A 21,699-nucleotide genomic window follows, 5' to 3' on the forward strand; every position below is an offset into this window, starting at 1 on the left:
AGACTGTACTAAAGCTCAGACTAACTTGAGGAAGGCTCTTGGCGAATCAAACAGAGACAAAACAAAGATCCAAGATCTTCGACGGGAATACAACACTGCTAGGAAAACAAGGAAAAAAGAACTAAAACTATCCTTGTGGAAGGCCTTGCACGAGAGCGCTCTCTTGAAAGACAGCCAGGCTTTCTGGAAAATAGTTAAATCCCCCTTGCTAACTGATTCCAGCGGTCCAAAAATAGATGTAGCTATTGACGAGGCAACATGGGTGAACCATTTTTCGAAAATTTTCCAACTGACACCCAATAGCGAATTACATCAGTCTAATAACAATTCAGTCGCCTTTCCTATTTCCCTGGAAGTTGATCTACAGGACTTTGAAATGGCACTATCCTCAAGTAAGTCCGGGAAAGCCCCCGGTCCTGATGGGGTCCCAGTTGACCGTTTCAAATTTCTCCCCGACCTTTGGGCTCCAATAATCACGAGAGTCTGTACAGCAACAATGAAACTCGGGCTGTTAGATTCATGGTCATCATCTATAATGGTCCCAATTTTCAAGAAGGGGGATCGACAAGATGTCAAGTGCTACCGTCCAATCTCGCTTCTTGATTCCCTGGGCAAAGTGGTTGGCAGAGTCCTCCTTGGAAAGCTGCAGCAGTGGGTAGCAGACAAAAACATCCTATCGGACCTACAGTTCGGCTTCAGGGAGGGCTTTGGTACCATCGAACAAGCACTAAATCTTAGCTTATTGACATCTAAGTACACCCATGCCAAAACAGGTACCATCTTTATGACATATGTGGATTTGTCCTCCGCATTTGACTGTGTCTCACACGCCAAGCTCTGGTCGTTGCTGAGTATAATGGGGGTAGATCCCCCTCTTTTGGACTTTCTCAGGGAGCTTTATAGTGAAGCAACGGCGAGAGTGAGGTATGGGACAAGAGGAGAACTAACAGCACCATTTAGGGTAGAGCGGGGAGTGAGACAAGGCTGTGTCTTGGCCCCCTTTCTCTTCTCACTCTATACCAACGGGCTTGAAGAGTCTATGTTGAGAGGGGGGAGAGACCTCCCAAGAGTAAAAGAACGCCTGATCCCCGCACTGCTCTACGTGGACGACGCAGTCATTTTAGCTCGAACCCCGAATGAACTGCAGAAATCACTATCTAAATATGCAGATTTCATGGCCACCTTGGACCTGCATATAAATGTGAAAAAAACTTTTGTGATGGTAGTCGGCGGATCAAGAAAACCTGTCAAGTCCATCTTTCTGAAAGATCAAAAAATTGAAAAAACCTCACAATACCCCTACTTAGGCATCATGATAGACGATGCCCTAAACTGGAAAGCGGCGGTAGAGGCAAGGAGACACCTTTTTAAACGAGCTATATTGGCACTAATGAAATTTTAAAAAAAACTCGGAAAAAGATCCCCAGTGGAACTGCTACAGATTTATGCCGCAAAGTGCCAATCCATCGCATTATATGGCGCAGGGATCTGGGGGCATACAAATACTGGCTCCATACAAAAAGAGGAAAATATCTTCACGAGATTCCTTCTATCAATCCCACGAGGTACTTCCACCTATGCCTCACACGTAGAACTGGGAATCTCATATATTGAAGATCTCATCAAAATCCAACCTCTTATGCTTTGGAGGAGAGTCTGGCTGTCCGAAGAAAACACCTTGACAAAAAGCATCCTACAGGATACCATGGAGTTAGACCATGTCAATAAAATAGCTTGGCTCTCCTATATTAGACATTTCTTTTGTGACCTGGGTCTTGAACAATATTACCACAATCCAGAAAAACTAAAGGAAATATCTAAAAAAGAACTAAAGCAAATTGCATTGAACCACTTGGATTCCCTGAGACTATCTTCGTTGATTACAAAAAAATCTGTCATGCACGCAATCATTATACAGCAGTCTCCGAAAATTCAGCCTTACCTGACTCTAGAAATCACCACGTATGAAAAGATGCTCCTAACAAGGTTCAGAATGAACTTATTTTTCAGATTAGTGACATTTCCGGAAAAAAATAACTGGAGAACTCAGATGGACCTGTGCCCTTGTGACGATCACTCGCAACAGTCCACCATCCATACTATACTTTTCTGCAAGTTTTATCATACCCACCGAAAGACATGGCTTATCCCTTTATTAAAAAAATGGGGTTATAGACAATGCCGTCCAGCTATGTTGGCACTCCAATCTTTGGACTCTGAATGCACTGTGTACCATGTACTAAATTTTTTAAAGTGTATTATGAGACACAGAAATAATCTGTAAAAGTAAAGTACTAACTAATACCCTATGTAAATTCTCGGCAATTTGATTTTTTAACTGTATACTGAAATTGCATTTTTTTAATGAATGTTTGTATAACTATGTCATCTTTTATGGTTTTGCAACTGCTAAAAAACCGAATAAAGATTATTATTATTACATCCATGCCCCATTGCAGGCACCCTTCGTGATGTGCCTTAGTAGAAAGGTGTCTCGCTTTTGTTCAGCATAGTTTTTTTGTGCAGGAATACTTCTCTTCCTGCTCAAAATGCATGCTGAAAATCAATTTCCTCTTTTTTAGTTCAGTTCATAAACTTTATTCGGGTGCCTCGGTACCCATAAAACCACAAATTCATTACAAATGCAAGAAAATAATCTGTTGGTTAAAAACATAACAATATAAAATTGTATACCAAATATTTCATGATTATTAGTATTTCTTAAAAACTGCCTGTTAAGAATGATTTCGCTCGAGGTAAATCATTACAAAAAAAACATTAAAACATTTTTCAATTATTTCAGGAGACTCACAGATCCAGCATAGGCTTGCGTGTACTGATAGCTATTCTAAGAAAAGTGCACGTGCGAAAGATCAAATCCATATCATCCACGGTTACTATTCACAGGTAGGCCTCGTCCAGACTGATAGGCAGTCTCTTTTTAAAATAAGAATTTAAGAGCTTCATGGAGTATTTAATATAATACTTACAGAAAAAGTGAAAATGGAAAATTGATTGACCACTCCTCCCGTCACATGGGCATGGTGTTTGGTTAAGATGGGGGTGGTAACCAAGAGGGAAAAAAAAGTGCAAATCTGATGGTTCCAGCTCTTAAACAGCATATTAAACTACTCTCCCAACGAGTCATAGGTAAAGTGAGATATATATGCAGGGGGTAGCAAAGCTGTTCAATAGACATATACTTGCACACAGATGTTTTCCCAGATTCTAAATCGATCCTCTCTTTATTATATAGAGAGTAAAAAGTGTTTTGCAGTTCCTTTTTGGGCACTACTTCAGCAGTGCTAGGGTCTAGGAAAATATGTTCTTTATTAATACTGCGCAAGCTTTGTTGCACACCTCTTAACCATGGGATTTCATCCCTTATTCACACTTTAAACAATCGCAAATGATCTGATGGGTGAGGGAAGTGGCTTGATTTTTCCACACTGAGAGCCAAAAAAGAGCTGGACGAGCACGAATAAAGTCAGATATGAAGTTAATATTAAGTTCCGTGTGGCATATGTATGAAGGGGTCGAGATTGGGACACCCAATAGTTTCCTACAGAACCTGTTTTCTTCCTGTTGGATACATGAACTTTTTACTATGCCCCAAATCCCAGCACCATATGTAGCCAACAGGATGCACTGTAGTTTATAAATTTTCGGAATTGCTAAAATGGCCCCGGTGGTCTTAGGACGAGGAAGGCTCAGGATCGAATTGGTGGCCTTAAAGAAATTGCTCCTGGAGTGAGCTAAATGCTCACTCCTGGAGCCGTTCGCAGCAAAGACCAACCCCAAATAAACAAATGAACGTGTACATGTCAATTTTTGACTGTCTACTGTGATAGTACCTATCTCTTGCTTCCCTGGTCCACTGCACATTAAAAAGGATTTCTTAAAATTGACACGCAAGTCTAAGCCATTCAAATACTTATTAACATTTTGGACCAAAATACGCAGAGAATGAGGGGTGCGGCCTATAAGGACCGCATCATCTGCGTATAAAAGTACGGGGATAGATTTCCCTTTAATTTTTGGGAAATCATGGGTAGCTGTTTTTAGGAAACTGTTCAACCCATTTATATAAATGCTGAGAGAAGGGGGTCAGAACACAGCCCTGTCTGACCCCCCTTCCTACATCAACTGCCCCTGAAACCTCCCCTCCCATACCGATCCTCACCTGTGCCTGGAGATCTTTATGAAGATACGCTAAAAAGTGTACCAACAGCTCATCCAGCCCACCTGCCAGAAGGATTTTCCACAGCTTCGCCCTGTTAGCAAGGTCGAAAGCTAAGGACAAATCCATTAATGCCATATAGATCAGTGAACTCCGTGCAATGGTGTATTTCCCAATAACCAAATTAAGATTAAGGCATTGTTCGAATGTTCCCACATTTCTCCCGAAGCCTAACTGGCATGGTTCTAAAATATCATTTTCCTCTGTCCAGGTTAAAATTTTGTTATACAGAACTCTCCCCAATATTTTTAGGGTATTGTCTATTAGGGATATAGGTCTGTAATTACACAGCTGGGACCTGTCTCCTTTCTTAAAGATCGGTACTATGATACTCTTGGCCCATGTGATAGGTAAATTGGCAAGAGTCAGGCTATTAAAAACATTCAGAATCAATTGGGAACCCGTCTGGCCCCGGGGCTTTGTTCCCTAAACTCTGCTGAATGACCTCTGGTACTTCTGAAATAGTTATCTCTATGGGGGCTAAAATGCCAGGGACATAAGTTTCTGCCCCCGATAATGGAGTGGCATATATTTCTGAAAAATGGTTTACCCAGGAATCGCTGGAAATATTACAACTGATCGGGGTTGATAACTGGCCCATTGATCGAAGATCCTTTATTGTTGCCCAAAAAATGTTGCCTTTTTTGGTACTGGCCGCCTCAGAAAGAGTTTCCCAACGTTAAGTCAGGAGGGCCTTCTTTCTGTTTACAATCGCCACATTTATGCATCAATGTTGGCGTTTGCGATTCCTTAATTGTGATTTTTAATGAATCGCAATTAAGGAATCGCAAAAGCCTATGCATGTAGAAATCGCTTAAAAAATATCGATTTCTAAACATTCCTTAATTGCGACTCGTTAATTGCGATTCGCAATTAAGGAATACCTCTCCATTCATTCCTATGGGCCTAGAGGCCTATAGGAATGAATGGGAAGACATTCTCAATTTGCGATTCTCAAATTGAGAATGCAATTTCAGGGGTGCCAGGGTGTCTAAAGGACACCCTGTTGCACCCCTGAAATTGATCTGTGCACATATGTTGAACACACACTTGCCCTAAGGGCATGTGTGTAGGCAACATGAAACTTTGAAAAATGCACAAAAGTGCATTTTTTAAAGTTTTTGCAAATTACCATGAAGTTTAACTTCATGGTAATTTGCTACTCCTATTAGCGAAATTGCTAATTTTTTTACTTTGATGCATTGCATTTAAGGAATCTCAATTAGGGATTCCTTAGATGCAATCGCAATTTAAGGAATCTCAATTTAGAGATTCCTTAAATTGCGATTTTTGCGTTTGGGATGATGCATCCCAAATGTAAAAATACCGGCCGCAAAGGGGCAGATTCTGAGAATCTGCCCGTTTGCGACCGGTTTTTAGCTTGATGCATGTGGCTGTATATTCCCTTCTGGCCAGTTGAACATCCGTTGCACACCTCGGGTTGGCTGATAGTGCCCTACGTAGGTTTCTATTTGCCAATGTGCATTCATGGTCGAACCACCTTGGGCTTCTTTATGCTTGGGGTGCAGGTTTCGATAGAAGTGTTTTTATGGCTTGGCATAAGTAGGTAAAATCCTGGATTATTTATTTAGGTGGGGATTGCAGTGACAGGCAGGAATCAATAAGATGCATGTTGCCCTTAATCAATTCCCTAAATACTTTACCACTATCAACCCCCTTCCAGTATAATCTTAACTTATCAGTCAATGGCGTCAGATTCGAAGCACCGCATTCGATCTGGAATGCGGGTCTTGGGGCGGAATTCAACAATATTCTGATGGGGTTATGATCCCCATGATCCGTTGGAATGACTTCTGATGCTTTTAGTTGGTCATCAAGTAAAGGGGAGATAAAAAAAAAAGTCTATCGTGGAGCAACAGCCCCTACCCCTAAACGTTGGTTGCATATGGTCAATTGCATTTGGCCCGCCCACCAGATCCATAACATTAACCAGGTTATATGATCTTAGGAGCAGAGCAAGTTCAGCACCCTTACGAGCTGATTGCCCGGAATAGCCCAACCCTCCATCGAGCCCCCTGATAATAATTTCGGCATTAAAATCAACCCCCAGCAGAACCCCTATTGGTTCCCCCTTATTGGACTGTGTATCAAAATTTGATATAAAGTCAAAGATCCCAATACAATTTTCATTTGGAACGGAGCGAAATTCATTATTACAGAAATCCACCAGATAGAAACAAACTCGCCTTTTAAAAAGCACAGCTTGATAATTTTGGCTGCTAGTTTGAATAACCTTAAAACTCCTACCAGCAGCCACGTTAATCTTTATAAATAGGCCTCCCACGGTCTGCCTATCTTGGGTGTTGAAGCTATCACACTAATACAGTGGACAATTTCCTCTTTTTATGTGTGCTGCAGAATGCGCTTCATCGGAAGCTGTACTTCGTACTACCGTAAAAGAAACAACCGGAATACTGGATAATACCAAGCAAACCCTCTGGTACTTGTTTTCAAAAGCATTTATTGAAAAGGAAGAACGAAGTATGCATGTCTTTATTCTGATAGTGACTAGAGGAATGCCTGCTGTGGTGGCACCCTGTAGTAAAATTGAAGTAATCTCTGTTGATACTAGTAGATTAATTAAAGAAACTTCATTACTCTGGAAGGGTCCCTGTGGTGTCTTCAGGAGGGCAGCTAAACAGCAACTGCCTCAAGAGGAATGTTGAAAGCTTGGAAATACAGAAAGCACATACATACAACACCTAGCATCTTAAATTACTGAAAAAAGAGAAACTTGGTAGAAGAAATATTTAGATCAATATCCATTAAATATAAAAAGGTTTGAAATAAGGCAATTAACTGATACATTGTTAAACACAGTTGTCATTACTACACATGAGTAACATTAAAAAATAGCAAAGCGTTTGGCCCACAAATATGAAAACATCAATAAATCTCAGTAAATTTTAATTTTGTAATCAACAAGGTTGTCTTCTGGGCCTGCTGTGGTCACCTCTATCCTGCTAATGCTGCACCTAATGAGCGGATACAACATCTACATTTCCTACCACTCCATCCAGCAACTCAATTAGATAGGATAAAGAACCACAGCCTTAACACCTACCATTTCAAGCTCCGTCATCAAGAAGCCACTACAACTCCATTCTTCATTAGCCTCTTGACCACACACTCATCCTTTCAGATATATAGCTACATCTCACTAATTCTACCTTTATCCAGTTCTAATCAATTTCTAGATGCATATTTAACCTGGTACAGGCCTCTAAACCTGAATAACACCACAGCAACCCTTCCAGGCTTCACTTTCACCCAATTGCCTCTCCAAATTCTTTTGTGACCTTCAATTCTCTTTAAAATGTTGTCATTACACCTGGTTAGAGCGCTCATGGTGCCCCTGAATACACTTAAATGGAGCCATGTAAACATGTTCATTGACTGTGGTGCAATAGGCTCAAACTAAATCTCTAATTGGATCGCTTACGTTCAATCTGCTCCTCAGAGCCATTTCTATGACCTCTTTAATCATTCTTTTAATCTTTTCAACTTGGCCATTGGCCTGTGGTCATATGGGTAGGTTCCGATATGTTTGAGCCCCATGCTCTTTACGAAAGCTCTTGCTTCGTGTGAGACAAGTTAAATACCATTATTGGACCCCTTCTCTGCAAAACATCTCCTTAGGAAAAGTGATTCTACTACAGGTAGTGAGTGTTGTGAGAAAACCACCCACATACTACTTGGAGTAAACATATATCTCCAAAGCTGCATATTGCTCATGTTCTAGTAAACTTATCAAAGGTTCAATAAGATCCAAACAAATCTTTATTCAGGTGGCACCCATGTCGTACACACGCTGAGGAATGCTCCCTCCACCAACCTGGAGTCTCTTTTCACCCTCATACAAACTTTACACTCAATGATCCTTCTGTTAACTTGTGTTTCCATTCCCAGACATCAATATTTGTTCTTTAAATATTGTTTTATTCATAGTCTGCTTGAATGACACTCATGTGCAAAAGCGATTAGCTTGTTCCTTACTGCTTCAGGAGATGCAAATCTACCCCCTTCGCCAAGAAATTCACATCACATATGGTATGCTCATCCCTAAAATAAAAAAATGGCCTGGCACTCACCAAAATGCAACTTTCTCTACTGGCACCCTTTCAGGACATATCAATTATTCTCTTCAGCATTACACCCTTGCTCATCATAGACAAGCAGTCAACTTTCAAAACTACACCAGACAACCTATCCATGACGTTTGAAAAAGTTGCAACTACATCATCCACCCCAAAGACCTCCTGTGCCACCCCGGAATCAGGCAAACATGAGAGAAAATCTTCAAGACAATTCCACCACACAGAAATATATTCGATAAATTAATGTTTCATGAATAAAACTTTGCAGTCTGTCAGCAAACCTAGCTAATCTTGCAGAACAATTGTTTCCCCCATGGGTTTTAAGATATTGATTAGAGGCTTATTGTCTGCTCTAAGGTCAGTTCGGGGGCAGACTACGGGACTATCGGACCACCAAGAGCCTGCTTTTAGCTGCCGCTGAGCCCCCCATGCACAACGCCACCCCCCACAGCGTGTTTAACCCATTGAGTGCTGATGACGGAGCCGCTCCGTCATCAGCTACGGGTGACCTGTGCTGATGACGGAGCGGTTCCGTCATGGCCCGCTCGGCGCGCCTGCGCTGACGTTCTATTGAGCGGGGCGGGCCATGACGGAACCGCTCCGTCACAAGCACAGGTCAACCGACGCTGGTGACGGAGCGGTTCCGTCACCAGCATGCGGCCGCCGCGCAGCCGCCCCACCCCCTTAGCACTGCGGCGGAATAGTTACCGCAGTGAAGGGGTTAACTGGGCTCTGGTGAGAGGCCCCTCCTCCTTCCCTTTAAACTTTGTTTTAGACTTTGCTGCCTCCAGTTCTGTGATCAGTTGCCTCGGCGCCTGTGGTCTTTCTTCCCTGACCCCTGGTCTCCGGATTGAACTCCTCTGCCCCAGCTCCTCATGGACGATGAGGCTGTGACTTTGCTGCGGACTGCCTTTCTCCCCCTGGACTTGCTGGCTATGGCAGGCCACTTCCTGGACTTTCGGACTTGGACCATTATGCTCCTCCCCATTTTCTTTTAATGACTCGCTTCTTCTTTCTCCTCTGCCATTTTAGCGATCTCTGACCTCCCCCTCTGTCCTAGCGACCTTTCTATTGTCTCTCCTGTTGCCTCTGATACACTCCTCACTGTCTTACTCATTACTATCTGATTCCCTCTCTCGTTTGTCTCAATTTCCTGCCCTTCTCTAACCCTCCCTTGTTGCTGTGACTGCATCCCCCCTCCGACCCCACTTAATGGAACTCTGCTTTTCTGTATATAGAGATAACTCTAATCACTAGTATATGCAGTAGACCTTTGTACTCTCTACCATTCCTATATGACTCTTAGAGTATATCCATTAATATCCCTTCCCTATTTATATAGAGATAACTCTAATCACTATTATATGCAGTAGACCTTTGTACTCTACTATTCCTATGTGACTCTTTGAGTATATCCATTCATATCCCTTCCTTATGTATATAGAGATAACTCTAATCACTAGTATATGCAGTAGACCTTTGTACTCTCTACCATTCCTATGTGACTCTTAGAGTATATCCATTCTTATCCCTTCCCTATGTATATAGAGATAACTGTAATCACCAGTCTCTTCTTTGTGTGACTTTTATATCTTGTACATTTGCATTTTTTTTCTGTGTGTATCTTTAATGTAACACATGTAATCCTAAGTCCTTATGTTTTGCAACTGGTTCTTATGTAAAGCGCTCTGACACCTTCGGGTAAAGTTTGCGCTATATAAAATCGCATTAAATAAAAAATTAAATAAAAACATTTGCTCAAGTGCTCTGTCCCCTATGATGCTGCCAGTATCTCTCTCAGTCTTGCAACCCGTAAAAGCATACCATATGCAGTGATCTGATATCTGAATATCTAATATCTAAATGTCTGCGAAGTGGAATAGTCCTAGTATACTAAACACGCTCCAAAATAGTAGAAAGATGTTTTGGGTTTAAAATTAGCTAGTAATTCTTTTGCACGTTAACTTCCATTTAGTTGACTATCGAGCTATACTGTTCTTGTTGGGGAGTGTGAGCCAAGGGTGTGCAGAAATAGAAATTACAAAACATGTTATACAACCTTAGAATACCACCTGAATTTAAATGTTTATCAAACGAAAATAAATCCAGAATAGGAGTGATTAGGCACTATTGAAATTTTTCTTTTGGAAATGGGAATTGAAGATTATTGACTATTACAAACCAGAGAATCAGATCAAATGAGATATTCATGTTATTTTTTACAACTGAAATGTCAGTAATGTTTGGATCATATATTAACCTCTTGAAAGTATGTGACTCAAGTGACATTAATTACCTGTTATTTCAATATTATATCACCCATTCATGGTATCTAATACCAAATGGGAGGTGCAGTCATGGACACCTCTTCCTTGTAAAAAGGTGGGTGATAAGTGGGGAACAAGCGCACATTCTTAGATATAAGTAAGTATGTAATGTTTATTTGCATGAATATTTAAAACCATTGCAACATTATTTACATTTTAAAAGTAAGTAATCAACGTGCAAAATAGGCAACAGTGCATAAAATGTGAATTCCATTCTGACTTATGTGCCAATATTAAAATCGACTCATATCTTCCAAAAAGTAATGTATGGTTAAAACATGAAGGTATAGTTCAATGAACAATAAGACCGATATTTGAAGGTTAGCAGTGTTTAACACGTGAATTCCATTCTGCCATATGAACCAATATCAAAATCACATCATATCTTCTAGCAAGTCATGCGTAGCTAAAGCAGTGAGGTATAGTTCAATAAACTATAAGACCGATATTAGTAGCTACCAGCTTAAGTAACTCTCAGCAGGTTCATAACATGTCTCAATTATTAGAATAACAGCAATCCGTGTGCAAACGAAGCAACAGTGCTTAAAATATGGATTCCATTCTGCCAAGACTGAAAGGACATCATTTCTTCTAGAAAGTTATATTTATTAAAAAAAAATAGGTTCGGTTCAGTGAACAATAAAACGGACATTAAATGACTAGCCATTTATTGACTCTTTTTTTTAAACTTTTTTTTTTTTAAACTTGATATTCAAATTTTCATAATATATCACAATAAATCCTGCAGAACAATGACACAGTTCATCAATACCCAGGTTCATCAATCCCCCCACCAAACATCCAATTGTAGCATGCCCTGCATACATATCACTTTAAATATGCGCAGCGAAAACCCTACTTTTTTTGTTTTCGTTTTATCACAAAGGGTGCAGTAAGGGACTCAAAGCCCTGCAGTATTCATACTCGTGCACAGACCCACCCATGCAGCCTCCATGCACCCACCTCTGGATTTCTTATGGCAACCCCTTAGTCGACTGCTGCGGTTGCAGTACCATTGAGCGAGAGATATTCCTGAAGAGGTCCCCAAATATCTTGTGGTTGAGAAGCTACTGGCAGCAATTCAGCATATGTAACACTTTGCTCCTGACAATTCAGTAAATCTCCCATCCATTCATTATATTTTGAGGCTCGCTGTCTGCCCCATCGACATGCCACCCTCCGTTTAGCGAGTAATAGAGAGAGTGCTATAAGTTTCCTGCACTGTGTAGGTATTTGTGCCGTATTCCCCAACAATGTTAGCAGCGGATCCCTCTCCAAAACACTTCCAATCATGATGCTCAAGGCTGTTAGAACTTGCTCCCAATAGTCATGTATAGTCAGGCACTCCCATGCTAAATGAAGAAATCCTGCTGCTGGCTGCTCGACACCTATCTGTATCAGCCAACTTAAACCTAAACTTAGTTATAGGCTTATAATATAATCTATTCAAGTATTTATAATGGATGACTCGCAGCCTACAGCTAGCCGAGATCTGTGCCGTTTGCATGCAACACTAGTGACATTGATCATCCATAACTTCTCGCCTTAAATCTTCAGTCCAATGGATACGTGACCGACTAATCACTCCTGGTCTGTGCGTGCGGATACAGCTATATAATCTGGACACGATGTGCTTACCATCAGCAGACACCAAAATTTGATGTAATGGTAGGAGACATTCAGGTTGCTTGGGAAAATCAGGAAGAATAGACTGCATCCCTTGCCTAAGCCATATATAAAGGAATACATCTAAAGGTGTAGTCTGCACTCCACCTAGAAGTTGCTCAATTGAACGGAACACCCCATCCTGGAATAGGTCTCCCCAGGTGGCAATATTGGCCCTTTTACATAATCCCTGAGAACCTGTCTCTTGTAACAAGGAAAGATCTGGGTGATTCGACAACGGGAGACTCGGGCGTAAATGAAAGGCAAAGCCAACAATGTCGCTATCCGATGCCATGCATTTACCTTGCCATTGACAGTATTAGGCAGCGTCGCCCGCGTAGTGGCAGGGTCATGTAGCGCACCAGACAGAGGCACGGGATCAGTCAGCCAGTCAGCTACTGCTATTTGCGGCATATACCGGGGGGATGTATCCAATATAATGCATAATGTGCCTGTGCACTGAGAAAGTATCATTCAAAATTTGGGATGTCAAATCCCCCCTATTTGTATGGCCTCGCCAGCACCGACCAGCAGAGTCTCGCCTGCTTCCCCCATAATAACCGTAGCAACTTGGAATGTAATGTTTTGAAGAAGAATTGTCCGGGAGCATAGGGGACATTGAGGAATAAATATAGGAACTGGTGGAGCACAATTATCTTGATAAGGGAGGCCCTACCAGCAAGCGACAGAGGTAAGGATATCCAGCGAGTGACATTATCAGTAAAAGGTGCTATGGCCATGCCATAATTGGCCAGTATGGTTTCCGCCCTATCTCTAGTTACCCGTATGCCAAGGTACTTCATCTCCGTATCACACCATTCTAACGGGAAATCAAGCGGGAACTGCGTGACCGCCGGTGTAAGAGGAAACTTTCCCCAGTTATTACATGACCAAACTTGATAAAGTCCTGTAAAATGGGGTTAATGTTCTGTTGCGGTCCCTTCTATTTAGCGTAATATCATCTGCATATAACAACACTAAAATTGCCCGAAGACAACACCGAAACGCTTTATCCTGGTGTAATTGTCACAGCTGACACGCCAGGGGCTTGACCGCAATGGCAAAAAGGAGCGGGGATAATGGGCACCCCTGACTAGTGCCTCTGGAAATGATAAGGGATTGAGATAGATGACCATTAATCAAGACTCTAGCTGTGGGACGGTGATACAGTAGAGCAATCCAAGACAGATACCCCTCCGGGAGCTCCATCCTCTGAAGCACCCCAAATAGATAATGCCAATCCACCGAGTCAAACGCCTTAGTGGGGTCTAAAAATACTGTGGCGAGCGGGAAGTGTGGTGCCACATTCTGAATCAATGAAAAAAGTCTGAAGGTTGTGGGAGGTGGCCCTACCAGGCACAAACCCCGCCTGATCAGGTAGGACGAGTTTATCTAATAAGAAGGACAGCCTATTTGCAAGAACCTTTGCCAATATTTTCGTGTTGCAGTTCATCAAAGACAGCGGCCTATAAGAATCGCAGGATTCAGGGGCCTTCCCAGGCTTTAATAATGACATATCTATCGCCTCACGCATCGAAGATGGGAGTATACCCACCTCTAACGACTCCTCATAGACCTCCGCCAAAGCTGGTGCCATAATGTCAATATACGCCTTATAGAATTCAGCTGGGAGGCCATCTGAACCCGCGGCCTTCCCGTTCTGAAGCTGCATTATAGCCTCCCTAATTTCATCAATTTCGAACGGAAGGCTTAGAAACTTCCGTTAGGTATCCTCAAGCCATCTGAGTGCCACTTCCCCCATGAAATCACCCAAATCTACAGTGCCCTGTCTCTGTGAAACATAAAGCGCAGTGTAGTGCGCGGTGAACGCCTCCAATATATGTAGCGAGTCAGGAAATGGCGGCGCACCTGGCACCCGTATTTCTAGTACATGCATGCCGAAGCAAGGGCCCTTTACCACTGCCGCCAGCACCTTCCCTGGCCTTTCACCTTCCCCGTCCAGTACTTCTCCTGGAACTTCACCTCCCTATGTGCAGTATCTTCATATTCAGTGAGTGTATCACGAAAATCCGTCTGCACCTGCCCCACCTCTCCCCGACTCATCCGCCTCTCCATGTCGTTCAAATCATGCTCCAACTTCTGTATCGTGTTCTGTATATATCTTAGTACTCCAAAGCTCTTAGACATACAGTACCCACGAATGGTTACCTTGAAGGCTTCCCATATCATTTCGACTCTCTCTATGGAACCCTTATTCTGCACAAAAAAACCTTTGATTTCTTCGCTTAATTCTGTTGAGAACACTACATCTAAAAAGGCTGTAGGTTGCAGTCGCCACCCCATACGAGGCCTATCATCCCCCGGTAGAGATAGTGAGACCTTTACTGGACAACGATCTGAGAAAGTCCAAACCAAATGCGTGACATTGCGAAGTGCCCGGCCAAGTCCCCTAGACAGTAGGCAATAGTCAATGCACGCCCAGGTTCCCGTATATGAGGTAAAATGAGTGCCCTCCTGTTGCAAAGGATGCATGTGTCTCCAGCTGTCTATCAATTCCCCCATCCACCATGATGTCCTGCAGTGCCTCCCGCGCCTTGGTGTAATGCTGCGGGCTACCGTGGAGCGATCCAACTGTGGACAGAAAGCTACATTGAAATGGCCCCCCCAAATGACCCCACAACCAGGATTTTACCCCATATGTTGGTAAAGAAGTCAGGAGGACTGTCAATGTTGGGGCCATAGCAATTGACTATTGTAACCGTTTCTCTACCCAGCCGCCCCCAGAGTAGAACATATCATCCCTGCGGGTCCTCCAGCACTCCCATTTTCTCGAATCTGGTGTGCTGATTACATAGTATGGCCACGCCCTGAGCAAATGAGGAATATGAGGAGAACACTTGGCAGCTCGCCCATCTAGCAGCAAAATTATTCGTTGCTCTCTGCGCTATATATGTTTCCTGCAAGAGCGCCACGTGGACCTGCTGCCGATCCAGTTATGCCAGGACCTTCCTCTGCTTCCTTGGGTTCCCCAGGCCCGAACATTCCAAGAAATCACCCTGAGGATGCTTCTATCCACCTGTGTCTGCTTGTCCAACATGTCCCCACTGAATATCATCAAACAGTTGTACATATACCAGTGCTCGTGAGCGCAACAAGACATACTTAACATTGAATACCTGTGCATGTGATTCACTGCGACAAACAAACTCCCCCCTTCCTCCTCCCCCTCCCACTGAAGCATCCCAACCATGCCAGTAATTAGTATCCCTCCCTCCTCCCATACAGCCCACAACATTTTGGCTAGGCCAACCAGGCCCGATTCTTCCTCTTGTGAACCTGAGTGAAGACTCGTGAAAACCTTTAACCAAAGTCACTGCAATAAGAGGGTTCTCCCGATAGGGGAATACGCCCAGGGGGTTTACAAAAACCTCTTGTTGGACCAAACACTACAGATCACCCAATTATGCTCCGGGTCCAACTCAAGATTGACCGACCAGTTCTCATGCTTGCTCACCCTCCAAGGTATCTGCAAAAAAAAAAAATAATAATTGTCCTTTATCCGAGCAGTGAACCGAGGTATCATTTTATCCCAAGACCACCACGCTGCTCAGTAGTCCAATCCTATCCACAAGGAATGAGGCACTCTCCCAAAGCAAATTAATGTCTTGTGCCATGTACCTCACTCTCCTGGTGACTGCTATCTTGGGGAATCATCATGTTCCGGTAACGCTCTCTACTGCCATTTTAGTTGTTTCAGGTAATCTTCCACCTATTGTGCATTAGTAAAGAATGTTTGCGTCCCCTGATGAGTGACACGCAGGAAATAGCAAAGCATAGTCTATTTGAACTTGCCGGTGCTTCTGTTTAACTCCCAGAAATTTGCGGCGTTCTTCTTGCACCTGAAGTGTCAAGTCTGGGTACATAGTGAAGGAGATGCCATCATGGGAAAATTGCTTTTCTCTCGTGCAATTCGTAGGGCAGTATCTCTATACCTATAATTTAAAAGACGGGCAATAATGGGTCTAGGGGCACTACCAGGGGGAGGTCTTGGACCCAGCGACCGGTGCGCCCTTTCACAACAAATTGAGAAGAAAGGAGCTCAGTTCCCACCACAGCCTTGAGTAGATTTTCAATGTACACCTCCATCCTTCCCGTGTTCGTGCTTTCCGGTATGCCTAGCACCCGTATATTATTTCTTCGACTTCTGGCCTGAATGTCCTAATTTTTCGCTGCTATGATCCTCAGCAATTTGTCCATTTGTGTCGTCGCCTTTTTCAGCTGCATGGTGATATCCTCAACATCAGAGACACGCTGTTATGTCTCCTTTACACGTGTTTTGTGGCCTTCTATCTTCCTCACAATAGCGTCCATTCATGTTAACACTGTGTCTATTTTGTCAGGCATGGTCGCAAATCCTTGCCAGACCTCCGCAAGCAGCGACTTGAGATCATCCCTCAGCTGTGGCTGACAGTCCTGCTGCGAGGCCTCCGCTGCTGCATCCCCATCTGTGTATGGCTGCTTAGTTGTTTTTTTAGCATCAAAATTAAGCCTCGGCTGGCGGGCATCCAATCTCCCCATCGCAACCCTGGGAGTAGACCCGGCCAGCTGCACAAATAAACCTCAGAAGTGCCCTTCGCTATAAGGGTCACGTGCGTGAGTCGTCTTCACGGCCCCACGTAGGTAGAGTCCAAAGCCACCCTCCAACAGCACAAATGTCATAGTTACCTGGACCCACTTGGGCGCTGTCTGCGCTCCCTCCGAGGTTGACCCAGCACAGACGTTGAAAAAAACAGGGCTCTGTCCAGTCAGTGTCCCTAGGCAAAATTGTGCCATGCGCACCTCACACCACTTCTCAGACCTGGTCCCAGAGCCAGAAGATAGGTACCTCACTCCGTCTGTTATCTCTGCCTAATCGCCGATATAGTCCAAATAGGAGTCGCAGCCAGGCCACAGCACCTCACCGTAGAGATCCCTTCCCTCATTGGCCACATGCACCGTCTACAAAGATCATCAGCACCCTACACAGCACTGACCCATCCGGAGCAAATTCGGCGACCACTGTACCCCAGGGAGTGCGCTCCTACCACTACTCCCTGCTCTGCTCTCCACAAAATCCTCGGGGCTTCCCCCTTGTCATCCACCACAGCAGCACCTCCAAACTTTGTGCCTTCTCCCTCGATGCACCCCCAGTCGTCCCGCTCTTCCTTCAGGGTCACTCGTCTCTCACAGCAGACATAAGCCGTCGTTCATTAACATTGAGACAGCGCGCCCTTCATGTGCACTTCAGCAGTACACGCAGCAAATGGCGGCTCCCTCACCACCAGTGCACCCCTGCGATCTGCTCCACCTCACTGAAGTCTGCAGCATATAGCATAGCCCAAAGTCTAGGGCAACAGATAAGCCCACCTCTCATGCCATCCAACAGGGCATAGCTTGCATCACCTCTTGCACCGCCAGGTCAGGCCCAATCAGCACCAAAGTCCATGAGGTCCGTCCATGAAATGGTCGCCCACCACATTGTCAAGTCTCTCCTTATCAGACTTGAATGCTTCAGACCAGCTCCCAGCCGCCAAGGTACCCGACACCTCTCCCCTCCACCGCTGTGTTCTCAGCACGTACACTGCACTGCACGAACCGCCGACGTGCCCGATGACAACTACGCCGCAGCCCCACACAAGAGTCCTCCGCTGCGGCCCAGCCACCGCATGTGCAGCCGGGACCACAAGTAGTCAACGCCTCCAACAGGCAGCTCCAGGAGCACAGGAGTGGTGCTCAGCTCTCTCTGTCCCCACTCACCCTTCCGCTCAGCCGTCGGTCTTCGCGTTGATAACAGCACCGCCTGGGCACAACAGTGAAGTGATAGTTTTCCCACTCTTATTTTTCCCAAAAATACGGGCGAGAAGCAGGATAATTGCCATATTTTCTGGTCAGTCTGAGGGAGCCTTACACCACAGCGGCCATTCCGCTTGTGTGCCCCCCTAGCGCCCCCAGCCATTTATTGACTCTTGACAAATTCGTAGTAGTCCCCAATAATTATGGTGCAGAGGTATATTCCTGCAGGAAGGGCAAGTAGTTCATAAAATGCATAGAGTACAGTGGTGCCATTAGTTCTTTGCGTACAAATAGCGCCTAGATGGGGGTAGTTGGTACAAAGCTCCCTGGCTGGCCTGGTATTAAACTGAGTCCCCCCACCCTAGTTGTCTGCTGTGCCCTTCCAGCATATTCTTGCTGTTTAGTCTCTTATTGGCTGTAGTCAAGAATCTTGCAAGACTGCAGTGTAGTCGTACATCCTCACCGGCAAAGCACGACATTACCACCTGCCTGCAGGTTCGAATTCCTTTGTGATTAAAGAGAGGCTATAAAAGTGCTCTGCATTTGCTCATGGGTTCATTGCATATGCATAGCAGATGGATTATATCATCTCTCTCTTCCACACACAGATGTCAGTCAAAAAAAACTTTATTCGGTTAGTTAAAACCATAAAAGCAGTACATGATACATAAAATCAGGGTAAAAAATACTATTAAACAGGTGTAAAGAATTGATTGCATATATGTAAGCAAAAATTCCCAGGCATGCACAAACGTTACTAGCATGTACAGGTGCAGATAAGATTATCTACAAGAACATTACACAACTGCTTTCTCCAATAAACTTGGTTTTAATTTCTTTAAGATTTTCATAAAAGATCATACGATAAAAATGTATTACAATGTTCAAAGAAAATGCAAACTTCATTGTAAATATACATAATTTGTCATGTTTAAAATTTCATTAGACACTATAAAAATAGATGGTTTCCTGTCGACGTGTTTCGACACGTGAGTTGTGTCTTCTTCAGGACTGTACCATCGATATTCTGTAAAATGATAATTATGGAGATTTTTTACTTTACAGTTCTTTTCTTAGTGAAGCAGTTTTCGAACGTTCATTACATGTTGATTGTACCGCTAGGTAATCTTTCATAGATATTGATGTACCGCATTTGTGCTCTAAAAATCGGTAGTGAACCCATTAAATGTATCTATTCCCTCTATAAACATTGGCATCCTTCAAACGGAACATAAACATGCTTCAAAGCTATTCACATTTGACAACTTTTGTTATATAACATCTTTAAGATAGAGCATAAACATGCTTAATAAATGTTCACATTATCAACATTTATTATATAGCTTCAAGATTTTCTTGTTTCTTAAAAAAGAACTGGATGACAAGCTTTTATCAAAGTGGACTGGCATAAGTATATACTGTGCTGTACATGTGTTTTAATGCATGTGAAAAAGAAGAGGGAGATACCCATTGGGAAGTAGTGTCATATAGGTCTACACAGTCATGGATGGAATTCTACCGACTGTGCAGAGTAAGACGCTAACATCACCAAAATCTGCAGCAGTGCATTGCCCTGCAGAAAAAAATATCCAGCATTGCCTTGCATAATGTTTGCCAAAGACAATGAATCTTGCGTGTATATCTTAACCTCAATATGTGGAATTGTTCAAACATGTTGATATTAACCTACCCTTATTCCTGTTCAGGAAAACAAAACACTACAGATGTATATATTTTTCCCTCATTTGCAGTGACTACTTTTTAGTTTACGTTCCAAAATCACACATTCAAATGTCTCACCTTCTAGTGCGTCAAAAACTGACGTGGATATATTCTAGATGTGTCTTTCTAAAAGCGGGTAAGAACCGTAGGAGCACGTAGGTCACAGAGATCTAGAGAGATTTAATATCTGAAATGGTATAGAATGTGTCATATTACGTATTTTGATTTAACTAAATGGCACAAATGCATTACATTATGGCATGGCTGTTAGTTACCTTAAATTAGGTGATTCGTATCTAGTTTCATGTGTTTTGTTGATAATGATAATAAACGAATTCTCCTCTTTCAGTCTATGGCTTATCGGCACGCTGATGTATGCTGTAAACCGCACTTGTAGTCAACCCTGAAGTTTAAAACATTTTGTGGGCAAATTACTAAAGTTTAAAACATTTAGCTATTATGGCGTGAATTTACTTTTACCCAATTTTAAGATTAGAAGAGACAATGATTCTTACCGAATCGGTATTATTAGTTGATCTAATCTAAGAGTTTGGTGAAACACGCGAATATGAAGGGGAACGGCCAGGCTTAACAAAATGGAGTTCTCATCAGTCCCACGGTGGATAAGGTGAAGAGACACTCTGTGGTGAAAAGGACAGCTATAAGTATTGAGGAGTAATATCTCTATTCTCCCTCTAGCCCTAATGGACATGTGCAGTATAAAAACGATTCTTACCGGCAGACTTTCACAGATTTAGTTGTCTGTCTCGAGCGGTGCAGTATGGGGACTGATAACGGTAACGTTTATCTATATCACGAGGCAAAGGAAAAGGGTATTACACATGCGGGTATGCAAACTCGTCTCTTTTACGCGGAGCGGTTAACGCTAATGTTGCATTTCTTCTCTTACCGATATCTTTGGTCTGTGAGCTGCCTTCCTTCGTTTGGTTAGAGTTTGAATGTGTGATTGTCCGGGCCTTTTATGTAAACAGTCTGACCATTGGTGGATATGGCCCGTTTTCCTTAAAGGGATACAGCGTCATTTACCGGAAGACATTCATTCTTAGTTATAACCTTCTCGGCAATTACGCATTCATGGGGTTAGAATCTATTTTCCTCAAGCGAATACGGTATTATGTATCAGACCCTTGAGGGGTTTTGTTTGACTAGTTTCTTACATCTATTCTAATGTGGATATTTTCGTGTTACAGTCATTATGTGGTGTAGTGAGTAGGCGGGGGACGGGGGAGGGAGGGGGGGGGCACTTATTTTTTCAATTTATTTGCAATGAAAGCAAACCTATCTTGTGGACATCAGTTGACATTATTTGGTATGTCACAAACAAGCTCATTGAGATCGTAATGAGGAGTAGTTATGTTTTAAAATATTGTTCACATTAAAGGATGGCATTCGACCACGGTAAATCATTGTTCAGGCCGTGAGAAAATGTCTTAAGTGAAAAAATACAGAAGACTTCTTTCTTCTTTCTTATTTTATCGCCACCCGTATTATCAGGTGTATGTATTTTCTCAGGAATGCACCATCTGATGTCAGTTGGGGCATGGCGATATTCTAAGTAATGGCTCACTAAAGGAGATGTCAGTTTCTGTGTCTTAATAGCTGATTTATGTTCCGTCAGTCGTGTTTTAATCATGCGGGCAGTTTCGCCAACGTACCCTTTATTGCAAGGACATAAAATCAGATAGACAACATTACTTGTCTTACACGTCCAGAGTTCCCTTGCTGTTATTTTAAAATCATTATGCACTAGAGTATCTCCTGTAATGATTCCATTACACGATTGGCATGTGCCACATCGAGAAGTGCCTTTGTA

This window comes from Lissotriton vulgaris, chromosome 6 (assembly GCF_964263255.1).
Source record: "Lissotriton vulgaris chromosome 6, aLisVul1.2, whole genome shotgun sequence".
Classification (NCBI taxonomy): domain Eukaryota; kingdom Metazoa; phylum Chordata; class Amphibia; order Caudata; family Salamandridae; genus Lissotriton; species Lissotriton vulgaris.